The 12,444-nt window shown below is 34.7% G+C and overlaps 2 non-coding genes across 2 annotated transcripts; both read right to left on the bottom strand.

The window, feature by feature from the left end:
* Nucleotides 1-1,550: 1,550 nt before the first annotated feature.
* TRNAN-AUU (transfer RNA asparagine (anticodon AUU)) lies at nt 1,551-1,624 on the bottom strand. Its single transcript has one exon. It is a non-coding gene; the product is annotated as a tRNA-Asn (tRNA).
* Nucleotides 1,625-7,395: 5,771 nt separating this feature from the next.
* Nucleotides 7,396-7,469, bottom strand: TRNAN-AUU (transfer RNA asparagine (anticodon AUU)). Its single transcript has one exon. It is a non-coding gene; the product is annotated as a tRNA-Asn (tRNA).
* Nucleotides 7,470-12,444: the final 4,975 nt, after the last annotated feature.

Raw genomic sequence — 12,444 nt, 5'->3', positions numbered from 1 at the left:
ACATTGAAATGAGGATGCATCTTGCTGCCTTTCCAATGAAGCAAGTTTAATTTAGTAATAGGTGAAAAACCATCCTTACAAAGGTGTTAATCAGAGACTTGGCTTTGTGGACACTTTTCAGAGAACAAATTTGTTAGCATAAAAATAAAGCCAGAAAATAAAGAGCTGTTTAATCACTCAATTGGATTTTTCTGCCAGCATATTTTTTTTCTCTGCAACCCACTGCTAAATTGTGCTTCCTAGCTGTTTTTATAAAATCACTGAATCAAATCTAACTCTGATTACATCAGAGAAGGCCAGGTACCCTACACCATAACAGGGGGTTTGAAATTATGACTTGTCTACTTAAAGATCACCAAAATCTGATAACAAGGTCAATTAGGTCCCTATGTGGGATTGAACCACCAACCTTTTGGTTAATAGCCGTACACACTAACTGATTGCGCCACAGAGACACTTTGCAAAAAGTCTATACTGACAAAGGCTAATAAGCATTCATCTAAAACGTTTCCTAGAAAAACTTTAAAAAGTCAATAATCTGGAGAGTTTTTGTAAGATGTTTCTTCCATCAACCAACGAAGAAACACATTGGTACTTTCCCATGATGAGTGAGTGCTTCAGGATCTCTTGAACTTACATGTGCAGCAGAGTACTGCAATGGAAGCATGCTGGGCTCATAACCGAGAGGTAGGCAGATTGAAACTATCCTCTGCTATATGCATTTTTTTTTTGTTAATTAAAGTAATCCAAAACTGGGATTGATATTTTGTCTCTTTTATTTTTACTTAAAGTACAATAACTTTTACCATTTTAATTTGTTTTAATAGTGTATTGACAGTATTGTTTTCTTTCAAAAATCCACTTCATTTTCTTTACCCTATTATTAAAATGGTAATTGACAAAAACAAACTACATTGTCACCAGAAGAGCAATACAAAATGTACAAGTGATATATTAAAATCATCTTTCCAGCTTGAATTTCAATGTTGCATTGGGTCAACAATTTTGTGAGAAACATCTTCACCCTTAAATAAAGATTTTCTTAATTCCTTACCTGTGTGCTAATTAGATATCACCTTGTTTTCACATTAAACAGACTTCCACATGAGAAAGCAGCAAGGATGCAGTGGCGTTAATGTTTCCTGGTGTCAACTTGTATTATTTCAGTAGACATTGAAATGAGGATGCATCTTGCTGCCTTTCCAATGAAGCAAGTTTAATTTAGTAATAGGTGATAAACCATCCTTACAAAGGTGTTAATCAGAGACTTGGCTTTGTGGACACTTTTCAGAGAACAAATTTGTTAGCATAAAAATAAAGCCAGAAAATGAAGAGCTGTTTAATCACTCGATTGGATTTTTCTGCCAGCATATTTTTTTTCTCTGCAACCCACTGCTAAATTGTGCTTCCTAGCTGTTTTTTATAAAATCACTGAATCAAATCTAACTGATTACATCAGAGAAGGCCATGTACCCTACACCATAAGAGGAGGTTTGAAATTTTGACTTGTCTACTTAAATATCACCAAAATCTGATCACAAGGTTAATTACGTCCCTGGGTGGGATTGAACCACCAACCTTTTGGTTAATAGCCAAACACACTAACCGATTGCGCCACAGAGACACTTTGCGAAAGTCCATACTGACAAAGGCTAATAAGCATTCATCTAAAACGTTTCCTAGAAAAACTTTAAAAAGTCAATAATCTGGAGAGTTTTTGTAAGATGTTTCTTCCATCAACCAACGAAGAAACACATTGGTACTTTCCCATGATGAGTGAGTGCTTCATGATCTCTTGCACTTACATGTGCAGGAGAGTACTGCAATGGAAGCATGCTGGGCTCATAACCCAGAGGTAGGCAGATTGAAACTATCCTCTGCTATATGCATTTTTTTTGTTAATTAAAGTAATCCAAAACTGGGATTGATATTTTGTCTCTTTTATTTTTACTTAAAGTACAATAACTTTTACCATTTTAATTTGTGTTAATAGTATATTGACAGTATTGTTTTCTTTCAAAAATCCACTTCATTTTCTTTACCCTATTATTAAAATGGTAATTGACAAAAACAAACTACATTGTCACCAGAAGAGCAATACAAAATGTACAAGTGATATATTAAAATCATCTTTCCAGCTTGAATTTCAATGATGCATTGGGGCAACGATTTTGTGAGAAACATCTTCACCCTTAAATAAAGATTTTCTTGATTCCTTACCTGTGTGCTAATTAGATATCACCTTGTTTTCACATTTAACAGACTTCCACATGAGAAAGCAGCAAGGATGCAGTGGCGTTAATGTTTCCTGGTGTCAACCTGTATTATTTCAGTAGACATTGAAATGAGGATGCATCTTGCTGCCTTTCCAATGAAGCAAGTTTAATTTAGTAATAGGTGAAAAACCATCCTTACAAAGGTGTTAATCAGAGACTTGGCTTTGTGGACACTTTTCAGAGAACAAATTTGTTAGCATAAAAATAAAGCCAGAAAATAAAGAGCTGTTTAATCACTCAATTGGATTTTTCTGCCAGCATATTTTTTTTCTCTGCAACCCACTGCTAAATTGTGCTTCCTAGCTGTTTTTATAAAATCACTGAATCAAATCTAACTCTGATTACATCAGAGAAGGCCAGGTACCCTACACCATAACAGGGGGTTTGAAATTTTGACTTGTCTACTTAAAGATCACCAAAATCTGATAACAAGGTCAATTAGGTCCCTGGGTGGGATTGAACCACCAACCTTTTGGTTAATAGCCGTACATACTAACTGATTGCGCCATAGAGACACTTTGCAAAAGTCCATACTGACAAAGGCTAATAAGCATTCATCTAAAACGTTTCCTAGAAAAACTTTAAAAAGTCAATAATCTGGAGAGTTTTTGTAAGATGTTTCTTCCATCAACCAACGAAGAAACACATTGGTACTTTCCCATGATGAGTGAGTGCTTCAGGATCTCTTGAACTTACATGTGCAGCAGAGTACTGCAATGGAAGCATGCTGGGCTCATAACCGAGAGGTAGGCAGATTGAAACTATCCTCTGCTATATGCATTTTTTTTTGTTAATTAAAGTAATCCAAAACTGGGATTGATATTTTGTCTCTTTTATTTTTACTTAAAGTACAATAACTTTTACCATTTTAATTTGTTTTAATAGTATATTGACAGTATTGTTTTCTTTCAAAAATCCACTTCATTTTCTTTACCCTATTATTAAAATGGTAATTGACAAAAACAAACTACATTGTCACCAGAAGAGCAATACAAAATGTACAAGTGATATATTAAAATCATCTTTCCAGCTTGAATTTCAATGTTGCATTGGGTCAACAATTTTGTGAGAAACATCTTCACCCTTAAATAAAGATTTTCTTAATTCCTTACCTGTGTGCTAATTAGATATCACCTTGTTTTCACATTAAACAGACTTCCACATGAGAAAGCAGCAAGGATGCAGTGGCGTTAATGTTTCCTGGTGTCAACTTGTATTATTTCAGTAGACATTGAAATGAGGATGCATCTTGCTGCCTTTCCAATGAAGCAAGTTTAATTTAGTAATAGGTGAAAAACCATCCTTACAAAGGTGTTAATCAGAGACTTGGCTTTGTGGACACTTTTCAGAGAACAAATTTGTTAGCATAAAAATAAAGCCAGAAAATGAAGAGCTGTTTAATCACTCGATTGGATTTTTCTGCCAGCATATTTTTTTTCTCTGCAACCCACTGCTAAATTGTGCTTCCTAGCTGTTTTTTATAAAATCACTGAATCAAATCTAACTCTGATTACATCAGAGAAGGCCAGGTACCCTACACCATAAGAGGAGGTTTGAAATTTTGACTTGTCTACTTAAATATCACCAAAATTTGATCACAAGGTTAATTACATACCTGGGTGAGATTGAACCACCAACCTTTTGGTTAATAGCCAAACACACTAACCGATTGCGCCACAGAGACACTTTGCAAAAGTCCATACTGACAAAGGCTAATAAGCATTCATCTAAAACGTTTCCTAGAAAAACTTTAAAAAGTCAATAATCTGGAGAGTTTTTGTAAGATGTTTCTTCCATCAACCAACGAAGAAACACATTGGTACTTTCCCATGATGAGTGAGTGCTTCAGGATCTCTTGCACTTACATGTGCAGCAGAGTACTGCAATGGAAGCATGCTGGGCCCATAACCCAGAGGTAGGCAGATTGAAACTATCCTCTGCTATATGCATTTTTTTTGTTAATTAAAGTAATCCAAAACTGGGATTGATATTTTGTCTCTTTTATTTTTACTTAAAGTACAATAACTTTTACCATTTTAATTTGTTTTAATAGTATATTGACAGTATTGTTTTCTTTCAAAAATCCACTTCATTTTCTTTACCCTATTATTAAAATGGTAATTGACAAAAACAAACTACATTGTCACCAGAAGAGCAATACAAAATGTACAAGTGATATATTAAAATCATATTTCCAGCTTGAATTTCAATGATGCATTGGGGCAACGATTTTGTGAGAAACATCTTAACCCTTAAATAAAGATTTTCTTAATTCCTTACCTGTGTGCTAATTAGATATCACCTTGTTTTCATATTAAACAGACTTCCACATGAGAAAGCAGCAAGGATGCAGTGGCGTTAATGTTTCCTGGTGTCAACTTGTATTATTTCAGTAGACATTGAAATGAGGATGCATCTTGCTGCCTTTCCAATGAAGCAAGTTTAATTTAGTAATAGGTGAAAAACCATCCTTACAAAGGTGTTAATCAGAGACTTGGCTTTGTGGACACTTTTCAGAGAACAAATTTGTTAGCATAAAAATAAAGCCAGAAAATGAAGAGCTGTTTAATCACTCAATTGGATTTTTCTGCCAGCATATTTTTTTTCTCTGCAACCCACTGCTAAATTGTGCTTCCTAGCTGTTTTTATAAAATCACTGAATCAAATCTAACTCTGATTACATCAGAGAAGGCCAGGTACCCTACACCATAACAGGGGGTTTGAAATTTTGACTTGTCTACTTAAAGATCACCAAAATCTGATAACAAGGTCAATTAGGTCCCTGGGTGGGATTGAACCACCAACCTTATGGTTAATAGCCGTACATACTAACTGATTGCGCCACAGAAACACTTTGCAAAAGTCCATACTGACAAAGGCTAATAAGCATTCATCTAAAACGTTTCCTAGAAAAACTTTAAAAAGTCAATAATCTGGAGAGTTTTTGTAAGATGTTTCTTCCATCAACCAACGAAGAAACACATTGGTACTTTCCCATGATGAGTGAGTGCTTCAGGATCTCTTGCACTTACATGTGCAGCAGAGTACTGTAATGGAAGCATGCTGGGTCCATAACCCAGAGGTAGGCAGATTGAAACTATCCTCTGCTATATGCATTTTTTTGTTTGTTAATTAAAGTAATCCAAAACTGGGATTGATATTTTGTCTCTTTTATTTTTACTTTAAGTACAATAACTTTTACCATTTTAATTTGTTTTAATAGTATATTGACAGTATTGTTTTCTTTCAAAAATCCACTTCATTTTCTTTACCCTATTATTAAAATGGTAATTGACAAAAACAAACTACATTGTCACCAGAAGAGCAATACAAAATGTACAAGTGATATATTAAAATCATCTTTCCAGCTTGAATTTCAATGATGCATTGGGGCAACGATTTTGTGAGAAACATCTTCACCCTTAAATAAAGATTTTCTTAATTCCTTACCTGTGTGCTAATTAGATATCACCTTGTTTTCACATTAAACAGACTTCCACATGAGAAAGCAGCAAGGATGCAGTGGCGTTAATGTTTCCTGGTGTCAACCTGTATTATTTCAGTAGACATTGAAATGAGGATACATCTTGCTGCCTTTCCAATGAAGCAAGTTTAATTTAGTAATAGGTGAAAAACCATCCCTACAAAGGTGTTAATCAGAGACTTGGCTTTGTGGACACTTTTCAGAGAACAAATTTGTTAGCATAAAAATAAAGCCAGAAAATGAAGAGCTGTTTAATCACGCAATTTGGTTTTTTTGCCAGCATATTTCTTTTTCCCTGCAACCCACTCCTAAATTGTGCTTCCTAGATGTTTTTATAAAATCACTGAATCAAATCTAACTCTGATTACATCAGAGAAGGCCAGGTACCCTACACCATAACAGGGGGTATGAAATTTGACTTGTCTACTTAAAGATCACCAAAATCTGATAACAATGTCAATTACGTCCCTGGGTGGGATTGAACCACCAACCTTTTGGTTAATAGCCGTACACACTAACTGATTGCGCCACAGAGACACTTTGCAAAAAGTACTTACTGACAAATGCTAATAAGCATTCATCTAAAACGTTTCCTAGAAAAACTTAAAAAAGTCAATAATCTGGAGAGTTTTTGTAAGATGTTTCTTCTATCAACCAACGAAGAAACACATTGGTACTTTCCCATGATGAGTGAGTGCTTCAGGATCTCTTGAACTTACATGTGCAGCAGAGTACAGCAATGGAAGCATGCTGGGCCCATAACCGAGAGGTAGGCAGATTGAAACTATCATCTGCTATATGCATTTTTTTTTTTGTTAATTAAAGTAATCCAAAACTGGGATTGATATTTTGTCTCTTTTATTTTTACTTAAAGTACAATAACTTTTACCATTTTAATTTGTTTTAATAGTATATTGACAGTATTGTTTTCTTTCAAAAATCCACTTCATTTTCTTTACCCTATTATTAAAATGGTAATTGACAAAAACAAACTACATTGTCACCAGAAGAGCAATACAAAATGTACAAGTGATATATTAAAATCATCTTTCCAGCTTGAATTTCAATGTTGCATTGGGTCAACAATTTTGTGAGAAACATCTTCACCCTTAAATAAAGATTTTCTTAATTCCTTACCTGTGTGCTAATTAGATATCACCTTGTTTTCACATTAAACAGACTTCCACATGAGAAAGCAGCAAGGATGCAGTGGCGTTAATGTTTCCTGGTGTCAACTTGTATTATTTCAGTAGACATTGAAATGAGGATGCATCTTGCTGCCTTTCCAATGAAGCAAGTTTAATTTAGTAATAGGTGATAAACCATCCTTACAAAGGTGTTAATCAGAGACTTGGCTTTGTGGACACTTTTCAGAGAACAAATTTGTTAGCATAAAAATAAAGCCAGAAAATGAAGAGCTGTTTAATCACTCGATTGGATTTTTCTGCCAGCATATTTTTTTTCTCTGCAACCCACTGCTAAATTGTGCTTCCTAGCTGTTTTTTATAAAATCACTGAATCAAATCTAACTCTGATTACATCAGAGAAGGCCATGTACCCTACACCATAAGAGGAGGTTTGAAATTTTGACTTGTCTACTTAAATATCACCAAAATCTGATCACAAGGTTAATTACGTCCCTGGGTGGGATTGAACCACCAACCTTTTGGTTAATAGCCAAACACACTAACCGATTGCGCCACAGAGACACTTTGCAAAAGTCCATACTGACAAAGGCTAATAAGCATTCATCTAAAACGTTTCCTAGAAAAACTTTAAAAAGTCAATAATCTGGAGAGTTTTTGTAAGATGTTTCTTCCATCAACCAACGAAGAAACACATTGGTACTTTCCCATGATGAGTGAGTGCTTCATGATCTCTTGCACTTACATGTGCAGGAGAGTACTGCAATGGAAGCATGCTGGGCTCATAACCCAGAGGTAGGCAGATTGAAACTATCCTCTGCTATATGCATTTTTTTTGTTAATTAAAGTAATCCAAAACTGGGATTGATATTTTGTCTCTTTTATTTTTACTTAAAGTACAATAACTTTTACCATTTTAATTTGTGTTAATAGTATATTGACAGTAATGTTTTCTTTCAAAAATCCACTTCATTTTCTTTACCCTATTATTAAAATGGTAATTGACAAAAACAAACTACATTGTCACCAGAAGAGCAATACAAAATGTACAAGTGATATATTAAAATCATCTTTCCAGCTTGAATTTCAATGATGCATTGGGTCAACAATTTTGTGAGAAACATCTTCACCCTTAAATAAAGATTTTCTTAATATCTTACCTGTGTGCTAATTAGATATCACCTTGTTTTCACATTAAAAAGACTTCCACATGAGAAAGCAGCAAGGATGCAGTGGCGTTAATGTTTCCTGGTGTCAACCTGTATTATTTCTGTAGACATTGAAATGAGGATGCATCTTGCTGCCTTTCCAATGAAGCAAGTTTAATTTAGTAATAGGTGAAAAACCATCCTTACAAAGGTGTTAATCAGAGACTTGGCTTTGTGGACACTTTTCAGAGAACAAATTTGTTAGCATAAAAATAAAGCCAGAAAATAAAGGGCTGTTTAATCACTCAATTGGATTTTTCTGCCAGCATATTTTTTTTCTCTGCAACCCACTGCTAAATTGTGCTTCCTAGCTGTTTTTATAAAATCACTGAATCAAATCTAACTCTGATTACATCAGAGAAGGCCAGGTACCCTACACCATAACAGGGGGTTTGAAATTTTGACTTGTCTACTTAAAGATCACCAAAATCTGATAACAAGGTCAATTAGGTCCCTGGGTGGGATTGAACCACCAACCTTTTGGTTAATAGCCGTACATACTAACTGATTGCGCCACAGAGACACTTTGCAAAAGTCCATACTGACAAAGGCTAATAAGCATTCATCTAAAACGTTTCCTAGAAAAACTTTAAAAAGTCAATAATCTGGAGAGTTTTTGTAAGATGTTTCTTCCATCAACCAACGAAGAAACACATTGGTACTTTCCCATGATGAGTGAGTGCTTCAGGATCTCTTGAACTTACATGTGCAGCAGAGTACTGCAATGGAAGCATGCTGGGCTCATAACCGAGAGGTAGGCAGATTGAAACTATCCTCTGCTATATGCATTTTTTTTTTTGTTAATTAAAGTAATCCAAAACTGGGATTGATATTTTGGCTCTTTTATTTTTACTTAAAGTACAATAACTTTTACCATTTTAATTTGTTTTAATAGTATATTGACAGTATTGTTTTCTTTCAAAAATCCACTTCATTTTCTTTACCCTATTATTAAAATGGTAATTGACAAAAACAAACTACATTGTCACCAGAAGAGCAATACAAAATGTACAAGTGATATATTAAAATCATCTTTCCAGCTTGAATTTCAATGTTGCATTGGGTCAACAATTTTGTGAGAAACATCTTCACCCTTAAATAAAGATTTTCTTAATTCCTTACCTGTGTGCTAATTAGATATCACCTTGTTTTCACATTAAACAGACTTCCACATGAGAAAGCAGCAAGGATGCAGTGGCGTTAATGTTTCCTGGTGTCAACTTGTATTATTTCAGTAGACATTGAAATGAGGATGCATCTTGCTACCTTTCCAATGAAGCAAGTTTAATTTAGTAATAGGTGAAAAACCATCCTTACAAAGGTGTTAATCAGAGACTTGGCTTTGTGGACACTTTTCAGAGAACAAATTTGTTAGCATAAAAATAAAGCCAGAAAATGAAGAGCTGTTTAATCACTCGATTGGATTTTTCTGCCAGCATATTTTTTTTCTCTGCAACCCACTGCTAAATTGTGCTTCCTAGCTGTTTTTTATAAAATCACTGAATCAAATCTAACTCTGATTACATCAGAGAAGGCCAGGTACCCTACACCATAAGAGGAGGTTTGAAATTTTGACTTGTCTACTTAAATATCGCCAAAATCTGATCACAAGGTTAATTACGTCCCTTGATGGGATTGAACCACCAACCTTTTGGTTAATAGCCAAACACACTAACCGATTGCGCCACAGAGACACTTTGCAAAAGTCCATACTGACAAAGGCTAATAAGCATTCATCTAAAACGTTTCCTAGAAAAACTTTAAAAAGTCAATAATCTGGAGAGTTTTTGTAAGATGTTTCTTCCATCAACCAACGAAGAAACACATTGGTACTTTCCCATGATGAGTGAGTGCTTCAGGATCTCTTGCACTTACATGTGCAGCAGAATACTGCAATGGAAGCATGCTGGGCCCATAACCCAGAGGTAGGCAGATTGAAACTATCCTCTGCTATATGCATTTTTTTTGTTAATTAAAGTAATCCAAAACTGGGATTGATATTTTGTCTCTTTTATTTTTACTTAAAGTACAATAACTTTTACCATTTTAATTTGTTTTAATAGTATATTGACAGTATTGTTTTCTTTCAAAAATCCACTTCATTTTCTTTACCCTATTATTAAAATGGTAATTGACAAAAACAAACTACATTGTCACCAGAAGAGCAATACAAAATGTACAAGTGATATATTAAAATCATCTTTCCAGCTTGAATTTCAATGTTGCATTGGGTCAACAATTTTGTGAGAAACATCTTCACCCTTAAATAAAGATTTTCTTAATTCCTTACCTGTGTGCTAATTAGATATCACCTTGTTTTCACATTAAACAGACTTCCACATGAGAAAGCAGCAAGGATGCAGTGGCGTTAATGTTTCCTGGTGTCAACTTGTATTATTTCAGTAGACATTGAAATGAGGACGCATCTTGCTGCCTTTCCAATGAAGCAAGTTTAATTTAGTAATAGGTGAAAAACCATCCTTACAAAGGTGTTAATCAGAGACTTGGCTTTGTGGACACTTTTCAGAGAACAAATTTGTTAGCATAAAAATAAAGCCAGAAAATGAAGAGCTGTTTAATCACTCGATTGGATTTTTTTGCCAGCATATTTTTTTTCTCTGCAACCCACTGCTAAATTGTGCTTCCTAGCTGTTTTTTATAAAATCACTGAATCAAATCTAACTCTGATTACATCAGAGAAGGCCAGGTACCCTACACCATAAGAGGAGGTTTGAAATTTTGACTTGTCTACTTAAATATCACCAAAATCTGATCACAAGGTTAATTACGTCCCTTGGTGGGATTGAACCACCAACCTTTTGGTTAATAACCAAACACACTAACCGATTGCGCCACAGAGACACTTTGCAAAAGTCCATACTGACAAAGGCTAATAAGCATTCATCTAAAACGTTTCCTAGAAAAACTTTAAAAAGTCAATAATCTGGAGAGTTTTTGTAAGATGTTTCTTCCATCAACCAACGAAGAAACACATTGGTACTTTCCCATGATGAGTGAGTGCTTCAGGATCTCTTGCACTTACATGTGCAGCAGAATACTGCAATGGAAGCATGCTGGGCCCATAACCCAGAGGTAGGCAGATTGAAACTATCCTCTGCTATATGCATTTTTTTTGTTAATTAAAGTAATCCAAAACTGGGATTGATATTTTGTCTCTTTTATTTTTACTTAAAGTACAATAACTTTTACCATTTTAATTTGTTTTAATAGTATATTGACAGTATTGTTTTCTTTCAAAAATCCACTTCATTTTCTTTACCCTATTATTAAAATGGTAATTGACAAAAACAAACTACATTGTCACCAGAAGAGCAATACAAAATGTACAAGTGATATATTAAAATCATCTTTCCAGCTTGAATTTCAATGATGCATTGGGTCAACAATTTTGTGAGAAACATCTTCACCCTTAAATAAAGATTTTCTTAATTCCTTACCTGTGTGCTAATTAGATATCACCTTGTTTTCACATTAAACAGACTTCCATATGAGAAAGCAGCAAGGATGCAGTGGCGTTAATGTTTCCTGGTGTCAACCTGTATTATTTCAGTAGACATTGAAATGAGGATACATCTTGCTGCCTTTCCAATGAAGCAAGTTTAATTTAGTAATAGGTGAAAAACCATCCCTACAAAGGTGTTAATCAGAGACTTGGCTTTGTGGACACTTTTCAGAGAACAAATTTGTTAGCATAAAAATAAAGCCAGAAAATGAAGAGCTGTTTAATCACGCAATTTGATTTTTTTGCCAGCATATTTCTTTTTCTCTGCAACCCACTGCTAAATTGTGCTTCCTAGATGTTTTTATAAAATCACTGAATCAAATCTAACTCTGATTACATCAGAGAAGGCCAGGTACCCTACACCATAACAGGGGGTATGAAATTTGACTTGTCTACTTAAAGATCACCAAAATCTGATAACAAGGTCAATTACGTCCCTGGGTGGGATTGAACCACCAACCTTTTGGTTAATAGCCGTACACACTAACTGATTGCGCCACAGAGACACTTTGCAAAAGTACATACTGACAAATGCTAATAAGCATTCATCTAAAACGTTTCCTAGAAAAACTTAAAAAAATCAATAATCTGGAGAGTTTTTGTAAGATGTTTCTTCTATCAACCAACGAAGAAACACATTGGTACTTTCCCATGATGAGTGAGTGCTTCAGGATCTCTTGCACTTACATGTGCAGCAGAGTACAGCAATGGAAGCATGCTGGGCCCATAACCCAGAGGTAGGCAGATTGAAACTATCCTCTGCTATATGCATTTTTTTGTTTGTTAATTAAAGTAATCCAAAACTGGG

The sequence above is a fragment of the Pseudophryne corroboree genome, unplaced genomic scaffold (genome assembly GCF_028390025.1).
Source record: "Pseudophryne corroboree isolate aPseCor3 unplaced genomic scaffold, aPseCor3.hap2 scaffold_775, whole genome shotgun sequence".
NCBI classification, from domain to species: domain Eukaryota; kingdom Metazoa; phylum Chordata; class Amphibia; order Anura; family Myobatrachidae; genus Pseudophryne; species Pseudophryne corroboree.
Note: the sequence above shows the minus strand (reverse complement) of the source record. Positions and strands in the feature narration are given on the sequence as shown.